Raw genomic sequence first — 14,531 nt, forward strand, 5'->3', positions numbered from 1 at the left:
GAAGAATCCCTGATTGTAAAATAAAATAATGAGGAAAAAAGCAAGAGGAGACTGCCTGTGGTGAATTTATGATGCGTTTATAGTGTGAAGCTGTTCATTTAACCCTTAACAATATTCATTTTCTTCACAGTGTGTAAGCCTTGTCAGTAGTTTGAAAAGCTATGAATTAAAATTACCATAAATAGTCTGAAAAAAGAATAATTTGAGATGTATATGTGTTAGTCTGTTGGCCACCTTCCTTCCTCTTCACCTTCAGGGATTTAGGGGATGTTCACCAAATCCAGGGGTGCATCAAAGAGGGAGAAATACATTTATTTTAAGGGGGAAGGAAAATAAAATTCTCAAGCACAACTTTTGACAACATATTGATAAAACCCAGAACCACTTTTTCCCCTCTTCTGTGGAATAATAGCATCTTTTCAACAAAAGTCTCATTCTAATGGATGAGAGTAAACTGATGAGTCAATGGCCCTTCGAAAGCCAGTTTTGTTCAGTGTAATACTATTTCATAATCAAGGTACATACAAGTTCACTAACTTGCTTTGACTGATAGCCTTGTTGATGTTAGTGGGGGCGGGGAGGGTGAATAAGATCCCTTCATCAAATGCCTTCCCTTCTGCGAATCTGCAAGACTACAGGAGAGCTGAAACATATTCATTCAGCTCAGGACTCAGCCTCTGTTTGGTGGCTTTACACACTTGGCATTCCCTGCAGAATGGAGAGACTGAACAAATGTAATTCAGGATTCGCTGGTTCCTCCAGATGCTGTGTCCCACACCCACATACACAAAGGCCAAAGGTTGATTTGATTTGGAGTTAAAGAACACAGTAACCAGCACGGCAGCTTATTGACATGTGTACAGTGTACACTCCAACAAATACGGCAGGGCAGATCTCAGCTCAGAACCGTTAGTTCTTTATATCCAGCAGTCAGCATGAGTATGAAGGAGACCTGTGTATAAAGTGAGTGCAGGTGGGAGCCTGGGCGACTAGTAAAACTTTGAAAATGCCACATAAGCCCACATTAGCAAGCAGTGAGCTCTCATCAGCTTAATACTGAAGGGTTTCTAATTAATTCCATATATGTGACTTCTTTAAATTTAGGCACTGCACAAATTGGGCCATATCATAGCCTTGCTCAACTGAACTGGAATGTCAAAGGGGGGGAAGTATAAAAATCTTCAGAGTAAATAATTCCACTTTACCATCAGAAATTAACATGGGTTCATCTGTTAATATGTGTGGTGAAAAGACATGTACAGCCTCAACATGTCAGTGTGAATATGGCCTACTATTCAATTGAGGCCAAAAGTAGACTACCTTCTCTCACTATCTCTCACTCCTAGGAGCTGCTGGTTTGGGTTCTACACCTGTCTTAAACAAGCTCTCAAATCTCAGCAGTGACCCGTATGACTGTATTAAGAAATCTGTGACTAAAGTGGTAAGGTGACTGGAAGGAACAGTGACAGAAATATTATTTCTGAAGGCAAATAATACAAACATGTGGGCTGAGGAATTAGCAGATCTCATAGCAAAAATAACTTCAAGCACTCTAAGTTAATACCAGCTGCTATAAGTCCATTGAGGAACCAGTCACTCGAGGTATCCAACCAGTCTGCGAGTTATACCACTCCAGAGAGGTAAGGTTGCCAACACTAACCTGAATAATTCCTGGTGATTTGGGGCAGTGCCTATAGAGGGTGGAATTTAGGCAGGAATTTCACCTAGAATCTATGGTATACCATAACATTTTCCATCTGAAACTGTCATTATGTTCAGAAGAACTGATCTCTGAAATCTGATCAATTGTAATTCCTGGAGAAATCCAGGCCCCATATGGAGATTGGCAACCCCAGCAAGGGGCTAACTACTACTGATTCCTTGAAGATCATGTGGTGGGGGGAGAGCGAGAGAAAGAAACAAGGCAGGAATCCAAGCATTTGAGATAGTATAAACTGAGAAAGGAGAAGAATAAGGATCATGTCTCATCATAGTCCAAATCAGAAGCTTTTCCCTTTATAGAAGACAAAGCAGAAGGAACAAAAATTATATCTGCTTTGGTTGCTGTGTGGTTTCCAGGCTGTATGGCCGTGTTCTAGCAGCATTCTCTCCTGACGTTTCGCCTGCATCTGTGGCTGGCATCTTCAGAGCCTTCGACAATATATCTGCTTTGCTATTCTACCATAAAGCAAACATGACATACCATTCTCTCCTGCTTCTAGTCTTTTGAAATAGCCTGTGTCATTCATGTCAGTGGTTACCATAAGCAGAGAACAAGTCTGGAAGCTGAAAACAGAAGCAGAAGTAGAAAGATCCCAGAAAAGTGAAAGTTGACCCACATATAACTTTTTGGCTCACCCAAAAATTCCACATGTGACCAGGTCATCACAATTAGGATTTTGTAATGATGTCAGCTCTTCAGTCATGAAATAGTTAATGATGCTATTTGTTGATAGACATTAGCAAGATTTGTCTGTAAACATTAACTAGATTAGCATAGCCCAGGGGTCGGGAACCCGCGGCTCTCGAGCCGCAAGCGGCTCTTTCACTCCTCTCCTGCGGCTCCACGGGGCTTCCCGCATGGTCCTGCAAGAGAGTCCTGCAGGCAGATTTCCTGCCTGCTCGAACGTGGTGTCTCGGTGTCCCACCACCTCCACCGCCACCACCAGGTCATTCATACGCAAGGCCGACCGCACCGCACGTGGCTCCATTTCTCCCCACCCTGCACGCCTCTGGCATGTGCAGAGCGCTCTCAGTGGCCTCACTCACACACACGCCCCTGACCTCATCCTGCGGCTTTTCCGGAGTGGAGATCCCAAGAAGGAGCAGTCAGGTGGGAGGGGCCTCTTGGAGGGAAGGGGAAGGGCTCCTGGGTGGGGGAGGGGGTTTTGCAGCGTGGCTCTCCACGGCCAGGTTTCCCCAGGCAGCCCTTCGGTTCCATTTTCTCAAGGCAAGCCTCCCCGCACGTGTGCAAGCAAACACGCGCGCCATCCCAGCCACTCCGCCCATGTCTCCCTGGCCCAGCTGCAGCCGACTCTGACCGGACTGGCCCTGCGCAGAGCGGCTCCTCCCATGCGTCTGGCATCAGGTCTGTGGGCAGCATCCTGGGGGTTGCGGGCGCGGCGCAAGTTCGCTGGCAACCTCTTGGCCCCGAGCTAGACCCTCCTTGCTTGCCAGCCCTTTGCCCCCTCCCCGCCCGCCCGCCCGCCCGCCCGCCCGGGTCTGACCCAGACCCAAAGCGGGTTTGCTATGTCGATTTTCTTCCCAGCAGGCATCCAAGAGGCAGCAGACGCTGTTCTCCTTTTCCCCTTTTTATCCCCACAACAACAACCCCACGAGGTAGGGTAGGCTGAAATAAGATGACTGGCCCAAGGCTGACCACTAAACTTCCGTGGCAGTGCAGAGATTTGAACCGGGGTCTCCCAGACTCCAGTTTGCCAGCTACTTCCCTGGTGCTCTGTGGGCCTGACCCAGCAAAGAATACCCCAGAGCAGAGGGGGAGGTGTGGTAGATTTGGATTTCCCCCCTACTGCATAGAGATGCTGCTGCAGATATGGCCTCCAACGCAGCCTAAGGGCAGTCTCTTTTAAAAAATGTATTATTATTATAATTATTATATGTATAATTTTTCATAATTAACAAAACGAGGAAATACATGCATGCCTTATCAACAAAGAGAGCCTTTAAAGTTTCCCAATACTTTCCCACAAAAACCAAGTGTTGTTTCCTGAAAGCCCCATTGAGGGTGGCCCCTTTCCTTGGGGGGAATTAGGCCAGCTGGCCATGTGTTTTGGAAATGCTGTAAGGCCTGGTTTTTTGGGGGGGTGGGGTGGGGGTGGGAGAATACCAGGTTGTAAAATGGAAGATAAGGCTGATTTGCAAATGAGCAAACACTCATATTGTGGCCTTTAAAAGATGTAGCATGAAATATTTATGCAGGGCAATCATCAGCATTAGATAATAATCCCTATGCCAGTTATGGGCCAGAATTTAGGATGGAGCTGTCAGGCATTTATATTTGGAAATTTCATAAATCTGCCAAATAATATAATGTTATATGCTAATTTATAAAGGATGCATTTATGTTGTAAAAAAGTAACATAATTTAAATCTGACAGGAACTAAGTATTGCATATATATATCAATTTCCCCCAAAATTTCTGGGTTTGTTTGAGAAAATAAACCACCACTACCCCTGAGTTCAAAATGTTCAAAATGTGTTTACATAAATAAAAAATTATTTTATCTATAGCACTTCATGGATTTCATAAGCAACACACTGTAATTGTTTATATACAAAGCGTAAAGGTAAAAAAAACAATATATACAGTGTTATATTCATTTTAAATGTCAAAAAGTATTTGCGGCTCCACGTGTTTTCTTTTCCGTGGAAAACGGGTCCAAATGGCTCTTTGAGTGTTAAAGGTTCCCTACCCCTGGCATAGCCAATGGGTTGTCGAATATAGGCTCGGTGATTCAGTAAATCAGAATCACCAAAAACCCAAAGAGCCCTTATTGGGTCAGTGAAGAAATGACTTTTCCCTCTTACGGTTTGAAGGAAATATTTTGACCATTTTTTTCTCTCCGCAGGAAAATGGGATGAGGAAGAGAGAGTGTGATCTAAATGCTGTGCTGGGCTCAGATCTCACCATCATCTTCGTCTTTGTCTCCCAATCACTCCTGGGAGTGACAGAACAGGCCCCCATTGCAAGATTGCCCCCCATCTCTGCTGTCTAAGCCTCAAAGGATTTTATTTGGCTTTACCGAGTTAAAAAACCCCAGGCCCAAAATTTATCAATAGTTTCTATCAGTGTTCAAGCCTAGTCAAATAAATAGTTACCAGCATTAACGAAATGATCCACTGATTGTCACTGACTCATCAATATATTGGAATTGACTGTGTGTTTCTAAGCACATATACTTGAGAGGAAGTTGAAAAAGTAGCTTCCCATCTTTGTTCTCAGTCAAAGCTGTGCAGCATGTAGCTCACCTTTGTTTTGTTGTTTTCTACCATGTTAGCCTTCCCTTCTGTTTTTCTTAGTAAACTTTATTTAAGCTAACCAGCAGTGTCTATAATTGTTTACTCTGCTAACTATTTATATTTTTCAACAACAATAGGTTATGGGCCCAGATGCTTTTTTGCTTTTTGTTAGTTAGGCAGACTTAGACTATTTTTAAAAGGTTCCTTTTTTTCCTGTGGTTGCTAATTTTACCAACTGAACATTTTGGATTAATTGTGCAAGAGCCCACCAGTCATGTGGGACAGAGGGAAAGGGAGTTTGCTGTGAATTATGCCAGCATGGAAAAGGAAATGCAAGCATTCCAAAGGAGGTTTAAATTGTGCTCCTAAAGCCAGCAATATGTCTACACCATCAAGCAGCTGCAGCAACATACCCACAAAAGATTACAAGTCAAACTATTCCTTCTATCCCTAAAGTTCCATAGCTAAACCAACAAAACTATTTAATGTGGCAAAACACAATTCCTTGTCTCTTGGAAATCCAAGAGGTTTTAAAAGTTATTACAGAAGAAATGCTGCAGTCAGACCCAGAAAAAAAGTGCATTTATGAAAACACACTTTACAATTTTGAGTTCAATTAATGACACTGACTGCTTTCTAATAAATGAATGTAAAACTGCAAAAGACTTGTGGAAAAAATTAGAAAAGAAATACTGTGTAAAGTCTTCTAAACAAATACAGCTGTTGAGGAAACAGCTGTATACTTTTAGATTGCATGAAACTGGAGATTTGCATGAACACCTTAACGAAATAGTGGAGCATATGAATCAAGTTAAGGCAGTAGGGATTTCAATCACAAATGAGGAAATTAATACCACAATTTTGAGCAGTTTGCCAAGCTCATATGCCAATCAAATTGCTGCATTAGAGATAAGAGATGAGGTGGATGCTGAACATACACTAACCTTCTTAAAAGATGAATTTTCAAAGAGACTCTAATGAAATTTCTGTTAGAATGTCAGTGTTAAAATTACAGCATGGAAGGGAAGATGCTGTATGTTACAATTGCCATTAAAAGGGGACTATTGCAATTTTTTGTCGGTTTAGGGAGTCAAGCAGACAGAAGCAGGATAATGTGGCTTTTAGATTCTGGAACTTTTTGTCATGTTTGTAACAGCATGAATTATTTTGTGGAACTGAATGAAGTAAAAGGGGATAGCTTATTTCAGGCTGATGATACTCCTTTTTGTCTGTGGAAGGAACTGGTGTAGTGCTCCATGGTGTAGTGCTCCATATGCTCAATGCAGAAGGTACTGGTTGAGCTTCACCTAAAGGAATGCACGTATGCACTGCAAGCCAATAAGAACCTGTTATCTGTGAGGAAAACTGCAGATAGTGGAACTCAATTCTTATTAAAAGAAAAAGTTTTCAGCATTTTTCATTCTGAGTCAAATGTTGAGAGAGAACTGGTGCATTTTACTATTGAGGAATATTAAAGAGAGAGTGTATAAGGCAAAGCAAATGGAATGGTCTCATTCAAAATGTGTACAAGCATGGCATGTAAGAGTGGGTCACAGGAATCTTCAGTCTGTGCAAAAGCTGCTGAAGGAATGTGGCATTGGTATGGATAAATGGGATCAGATGGTTTGCTGTGAAAAATGTACAAAAGCGAAGGGGATGGTACCCAGTTATGAGGGGAATCAGACTGTGTACAATGAGGAACAGTTAAAGCAAGTGCGTTCTGATCTAATTAGCTCTTTTAGTCCCTCAACTGGAGGAAATAATTCATTTGAACTTTTATGGATGCTGGCCATCACTTTATTTATATCTTATAAAATCTAAGGGTGAGGTGCTTGAGAGATTTGGAGTTAAGGTGGTAATTGTGAAAAACAAATTCCAAAATGCTCCAGAGGTTTTGTTTATGGACAGCAGGACTGAATACTGTAGCAATGAGTTCCAAAGTTTCCTTGAACGAGGAAAAATAGAGCACCTTAAAAGCGTAATATTCTCACCTCAGCAAAATGGTGCTGTTGAGCACCTCAACAGAACCATCCAAGAAATGGCATGCTGCCTATTCTTTCAAGCTGGCATGCTTGATCTCTGCTGGGCAGAGGCTGTAAATACAGCTGTCTGTCTTTATAATAGGAGCCCCTGTCAGGCTACAAGAAAAACACCATTTGAACTATGGTATTGAAAGAAGCTATAGTACAAAAAGAAGAAACATTTGAAACATCTGGGTCTAAAGCTTATGACCATGTACCCAAGGAGAGAAGGGGGAATCTAGACACCAGAGCTCAGGAGGGAATCCTTGTTGGTGTTGCTCCAAGTGGGAAAAATTACAGAATTATGGCTCCAAGACATTTTTGATCAAAATATGTGATGTGGTGCACATTGATGAAAGCAAAATACTCCAAGCTAACAAGCAAGTTGAGTTCACAGAGCTGACTAGCCATGAAGCTAGAGGAGTCTCTTTTGCTGACATTTGAATTAAATGTGGATCAGTGCATACAGTACAACCCAATAGAAATTACACTGAAGAAGGCTCACAGCAATTGCTGTCTACTTTCAAATGAAGTCTTGCTACAAGTATAATATGTGTCCAAAAAAAAAATACAACAGTACTACAAGGTGTCTGAAATACAGACCCTAATAATACTGATAAAAATCCTGGGTAGTACAAAGCGAAGATCCTGTATAGTACAATGAAAGTCCACTAAGCTAACTGGAACCTGGATGTGCAGTGGTCTTGAAAATTTTTCAAGGCTAGTGGAACATAAATTCCATGTGTCTGTGCTTCCAAAATGTACAACAGTTTGTATGAACGGCAATAATTTGAAACTTTCAGGGACTGCAGTCTTCTCTGGAAACTCTGCTGCTGCTGCAGATTTTCCTTTCATGCAAATATACAACTTGATCATGAATTCTCAAGTATGGAGCTGACAAGTGAACTGCAGATGATGGGGACAAAACTGCAACTGCAAATATACCTTCATCAGAGCTTTTCTGAGTATAGGAGCATCGAGGGGAATGTATGTTGGACATGTGGATACTGGAACAGCATTCCTCAATGGGCTGTTGCACACAGCTGAAATAAGACATCCTGAGGATGCAAAAAAAGCATCCTGGGAAGGCACTCTGCAGAGCCTTTTTCAAAATTCATCTGCAAAATGCCTTATTTCTGCTCAAGACCTCTCTTTTTTAAAAAAAAAAAAACTTCAAAGTGCCCCCTTTCCCCCTAAGCTGCTTGCAAGACATCTCTTGCCTAGCTGTGCAGAATGCAGAGCTCAGGAGGTGTCTTATGTTTCCTGCCTGACTGTTTTGCTCTCTGATCAGTTTCTTCCTCAGCTTGTGCTCGACATTTTGTGTACAGTTATGTACAGTCCCCACCACCGTTTGATGAAGGTAGCCCTTGGACGTTTGCTCTGCAGGTTCCGATCCTGGGTGCCTTTTCTGCCCAAAAAGTACATAGCTGTACTCAGCTTGTCCTGCCAATTCTGGCAATATATAGTTTTCCTAGTTTTTTTTCAAGGAGCTATCTTTGAAGATATGAATTCACACATAAGAGAATCTTAGTCGATTGGAAGCCAAGTATGCCACCCATTGAAAAGCATTGGGTTGACCTGCTCTCTGCTGGTCAACTTTTTTCTATTAGAAAAAAAGTTGGCTGGTGGAGGGCAGGTCAACCCAATGTTTTTCAATGAACAGCGGACTTGTCCTCCAAGCTGTTAAGATTCTCTTCTGTGTGTCTGTACAGCGACAAAGATAGCTTCTCAAAAATAAAAAAGGAAAACTGTATGTTACCGAAATCTGTAAGACCAGCTGAAAAGGTGCCCAGGATCGGAGCCTGCAAAGCAAACATCCTGGAGCTCCCTTCAGCAAATGGCAGCAGGGAGAATCCATTCAGGTGCAAGCTGTGGGTGAAACTAACCAGGAAGCAAATTGTTCAGGTGGGAAACAGTCTCTTTACCCCTCTGATGCCTTTGCTGTCTGGAAAGCACCTAGAAACCTCTTCTCTTTAAGATGTTTTCCAGACATTTTACTTTGAGTATGCAGAGTGAAAAGGGGCAGTTGCCTCTTTTAAAGATGTCCCACAGAGACCTTTTTTGTGCTGTGCAGAATGAACCAATGATAGTCTTAACACGCAGCCAGAACGTGAAGCAAAAAGTTAACTATGCTACTACAACATCAAGTTTTCTAATAAGGAAAGGTAGAACCCTGTCAATTCATGAGAAAGAACGATGACCAGTGCCAGCATGTACTAACTTCTGAAGATGATTTATTGTTGTGCTGTCAAAGCAAAAAAGATGCAAGATAAATTGATCAAGACTTGAGCCAAACAGTGGAAGTCAAACAACTGGGACAAGAACCATTATCTTGGAATACAAATTGAAAGATCTGAAGATGGAAGTTTTTTCTTGAACCACTAATGCACAATTATGGAATGTGCTGAGTTTATGGGTCTGAAGGATGCCAGAGGTGTAGATGCTCCACTTGAACCAGTTTACTTTAAACTACATAATGGAACATTGCTCAAGAACCATCACAGTACAAAGAGGTAATTGACAGACTTCTGTGCTTGAGTACAGTGACAAGCCCTGACATTTCTGCAGTTGTTGGAATCGTAAGCAGAAAAATGGATTTACCTAGTGATCATGATTGGAAAGCTGTAATGAGATGGGCTATATGCCTCAAACAACTGATTTGAAAAAAAAGTTCTCATCTTGTGACAACGCACAACTGATTAAATACATGGATTCTGACCAGGGTGAACTCAAAACTAGTTATAAGTCAACAAGCAGATACTTGTTTTTCTATGGAGCCTGGTCAGCAGAACTAGTAAAAAGCAATCAAAAGTTGTTGGATCAACAACTGAAGCAGAACACACCTCTGCTGCAAATGGATGCAGTGAGCTTCAGTGAATTGTACAACTACTAATGTACTTCAGCATAGATGAACCCTAAGCCAATAATATTATTTGAAGACAACCGGTCATGCATTACTTTATAAAAGTGTAAAAGCATCAAAACAAGAAGCAAATATATTGTTGTCAAGTGTTCTTCTGTTAGAAAGATGCAGCAGGAAGGAACCATTGGTATCAAATATTGTCCTTCAGAAGAGACGGTTGCTAATATGTTCACCAAGCCACTGACCAGAGGAAAGTTCGACAACTTGTTCAAGAGACTGAACCTTCATGACTTCAGCAGTTGATACTTGAGAAGAGGTATTGGTGTATTTGCTCTTCAGTTATGAAAGAGTTAATGATGCTGTTTTTATTCACTCTGCTATTTATATTTTTAACCAACATTATTTTATAAATTTCATTTTCCTTGATCCACAATTTTTATTTCATAAAAATAAGATTCAGTATTACAATTCATATAATAGGAGAAGCTTGCTCACATCTCATATATTACAGCATCTAAAATTCCAGTTGGGGTTTTCAAGTGCAAATGTGAACTAAAACCCAAGTTCAATATTTTCTTCTTACACATATAAACCTCATCTTTAGTTATCAGAGTCTTTGGTTAATATAGGGCGTTTGTGCACTTATGGCTTGTCTCAAGGTGTTTGCTTTGCATTCTATTTACAGAAGAGATTAGACTAGAGTACTCACTGGAGTACTCACTCAAGCACTGGTTCTCAGTGCAAAGACAAGCTGGTCCAAAACAACAACTTTTATTTGCAAGGAAGGCACCTCCTACAATCATCAGCATTAGATAACACACAAAGACTAAAAATTGAAACCAAGAGCTTCACTAGAAGAGCCCATTTGAGGAGGCTACCTTCCCCCATTTTTCCAGGTGTCTGATAGCTCGGAAGACTGATCCCTTGCTCGAGTATTAGACTTGTAGCATGTAAAATACACACACACATACACTTACAAAAATAAAACCCTTCATTTGAGAGTGATGGCCACAAGAATGGGGAAATCTGCTGTTGGATGAGCTGGGGAAGGCAGGAAGAAGCAACAAAACCCAGATAAAGAATTATGCTTCCTGTTTAGCTGTTTTGCTTCCTGGAAAAAAGTGAAGCAACAGGAAAAGCCACATTTTGCCAGCATTTGGAAATTGTGCAGCTTCTCTGCCCCACAGAAGTTTTGGAAAGGGCAAAAAACAATGCATAAAATCTATGGAAAAGAAAAAGTAAGCTTGCTCCAGGGACAGTCTGTTATGTACCAAAGGTATCAGCTTGCCATTGTTGAATATTCTGTTAATGTTCTATTAATTCATTCATCCATTCTGTAAGATCTGGGTGATAAGTTGCTTTCCATCTTGTTGCAAACACAATTCTGGCTGCTGTCACCATATATCTAAACAGTACATTATACATTTTTCATACATTATTTAGTAGAATATTTAATAACATAGTTTTGGGATTTAATACAAACTTAACTTTCAATATCTTTTGCATTTCATCAAAAATCATAATTTAATATTTCCTATAAATTCCAGCATTTCCATTTCAGACTTGACAATGCTTAACATTGGTGGATTCTGAACACCGCATGTAAAACAGATTGCAGCCGTTATAAAGGGACCAGTTTTCCTTTTTCCTGTTCACGTGAATGCCCTTTATCCATTCAGGAAGTGATTGGAGCCATGGAAACAATCCAGTTGCATTTGTGCCTTCGCATGGAGACCTCTCTCTCTCTCTCTCTCTCTCTCTCTCTCTCTCTCTCTCTCTCTCTCTCTCTCTTTTTTTCCCTGGAACACAGGAATACTGGCTGCCACAGAGAGAAAACATGCTTGGGGGACTTTGTACACTGTCAGGCGCTCAGAGGATCTGCCCCTAACCTGCTGGGCAACCTGCACAAAAGGTTGGGTGAGTGAATTCTCTCTGACAGTGGACAGCATGGAACTTATAGTGTATGGGTGAAAGGGAGGGAAATAAAACATCTCCTTCCTGCTGTGTTCACTCAGGAGCACCTCCAACCCTGGATTGTGCAAAAGGATTGCTGGTTTAGCAATTTTCAAAAATCCTGGGTTGAGGGGAATAAAACGAGCCAAACTCGTTTTGGGAATGGGATCTGTGTGAAGACTCCCCCACCAAAATATGGTTTATATAACATCCTACACCCATCCTACACACACACACACACACACACACACACACACACACACACACACACACACACATACACACACACACACCCCTAGGTTCCAAACCAAGGCAGTCGGAAAAAAAATCAGTCAAAATCAGTCAATGACAGCACCTAAAACTTAAATAGTGATCCTTAAAATAAGTCAGTGAGCAGGAATAAAATATAGGGCTCATTCAGAAAATGCCTTCTCCAAACTATAATTCCCAAACATTTTACCCGTCTGCTAAAATGCCACTATATATAGAGAGAAGAGACTCTCCTCAGAAGAGTTTTCAGAGATCATCTAGTAAATAGATTGACATCACAATATGATATAACCAATCAGATTTGGTAGCATCCCTAAGGGCAAATGAAAGTAACTGAAAGAAAGAGCAAGCAAGAGCAGTGTACAGTGATATATGAACATCTTCTTAAGGAGTGTTAAACTCACAAAAAATAAGGGAGCTAAAAATGTCCAGGAAGAACAGTGAGTAATTTCAGCTCAGCCTTACCCAAAGCATCTTTGTAAAAGTTCTGAAGGAAGCAGTCATTTTCAAGTAATAGAGGAAATGTATCTCTATTTCACATTACTTATCCTGGGAAAAAAGTAGGCATTTGCATCCTGCCCAGACCTACTTAAGTACAGCAGTACATATGAATCTTTGATCTCTAAGAAATTGTGAGATCAAAGTATTCACTGTTTCGGATATCAATCTGAACTAAAATCATCTGATTATAGCTCTGGCCAAGTAAGAGAAACCTCGTACCTACGTCTTTGAACTCATGTCACTCCAGGTAGTCAGTGCACTTTCAGTTAATTAGCATTTCTTTGAACTTAATTTTGATCCTGTTGCATGGTTGGGCATAGCTATCGGTCACTAATAGTCTATTTCAAATTCATCTTCAATGCCAGTGCTTTGCCAGCAAAGTGAAAGGCAGAGAAAAACAAATGGTGCAGGATGAAGTCAGTCTCGCTGCATTTTCAATGTATAAACCTGCGTGGTACTCCATTAATTGGCATCTCTTCCTCCTCGCGTAAGCACTTGTGTTTTTAGTTAAGTAATCTCAATTCATTAGAATGAACAATTAAAAAAAATTTAAATGTCAAGAAAATCCAACACTCCAAGCCATTGATGCAGTTGGGTCTGACTGAATCCAAATCTGGGTCTAAATTCTAATAAGAATAGTTGCATTTTGACATTTTTCCCTAGATTATGTTTTGTTTGGGACTACAGGAGATAATTTGATTAATTGCCTTGATATGGGCCTGCTGACTTGTCAACTGCTAAACACGTGGGCAGTATAAAGATCCATTGCCCAGATGGATTGCTGTGAATTATCACTAGGCCTTTTCAGACAATTTATAGGTATCAAACTCGTGGCCCTCCAAATGTTCATGAACTACAATTCCCATCAGCCCTTGCCAGTATAGCAAATGCTCATGCTGGGAGGGACTGATGGGAATTGTAGTTCATGAACATCTGGAGGGCCGCGAGTTTGACACCCCAATATAGTCCATGAGTACCAAGAGTACCAATCTTCCTGGTGCATGTTATCATGCTGTCTAATAGAAGCAACATGTGGACTTTCAGCTGTGATACATGGAAACAAGAAAGCTGAAAAATCAGGGTTCAGTGTAGCATGTATAGACACTGTATGCATGTGCAAAATCCACACATCATGGTACCTCCATGGATCAAAAGGATCATGGGTAATGCATGCTCCTGATATATGTGCTTGGAAGGCTCCCAATACAGAAAATCATAACATTTTATTTCATGTTTGTTTATTTGAACATCTGTTTTGTAATCACATAGTTTAATCACATCTGAATCACACCCTTTCCATTCCAACTTTTTTGGCCTGTTCCTTGCTGGGATTTCCATCATGGCCAGTATGTTGTTAACAATTCCCTGAGGAAACAGGTTATGGAATTCATAAGTGCTCATCACTTTGTTATATTTTAATCCTAATAAAAGGTATTAAATTGATACTATCTTGCATAGTTAGTCGACATGATTGTACATGAAATCTATGAACATATCCATGTTAATGTTATTTATGACTGATTTCTCACAATAAAGTAACACTAGATTGTTTGTTCTGACATGGGACATCGACAGTCTCTGCAGTGATAAAATGCAATTAAAATAGGCAAATGTTGACTCATGTGTAGCAAGTGGACACACCAAAGTTTACAGCAGGCACAAGCTGACTTGTACTATTGTGGAACACTCTCTTGTTCTCTCTCTGCGCTATGAATCTGTTTTCACCCCTTCATTTCTGGTTTCCTCATTCTTTCTTTCAGTTTCTCTCACTCCCTCTCCTTTACAAGGATGATTGAGGGACTGGAGCACCTTCCCTATGAGGAGAGGCTGCAGCGTTTGGGACTCTTTAGTTTGGAGAGAAGGCGGCTGAGGGGGGATATGATTGAAGTCTATAAAATTATGCATGGGGTAGAAAATGTTGACAGAGAGAAATTTTTCTCTC

This window comes from Sphaerodactylus townsendi, linkage group LG07 (genome assembly GCF_021028975.2).
Source record: "Sphaerodactylus townsendi isolate TG3544 linkage group LG07, MPM_Stown_v2.3, whole genome shotgun sequence".
In the NCBI taxonomy this organism is placed as follows: domain Eukaryota; kingdom Metazoa; phylum Chordata; class Lepidosauria; order Squamata; family Sphaerodactylidae; genus Sphaerodactylus; species Sphaerodactylus townsendi.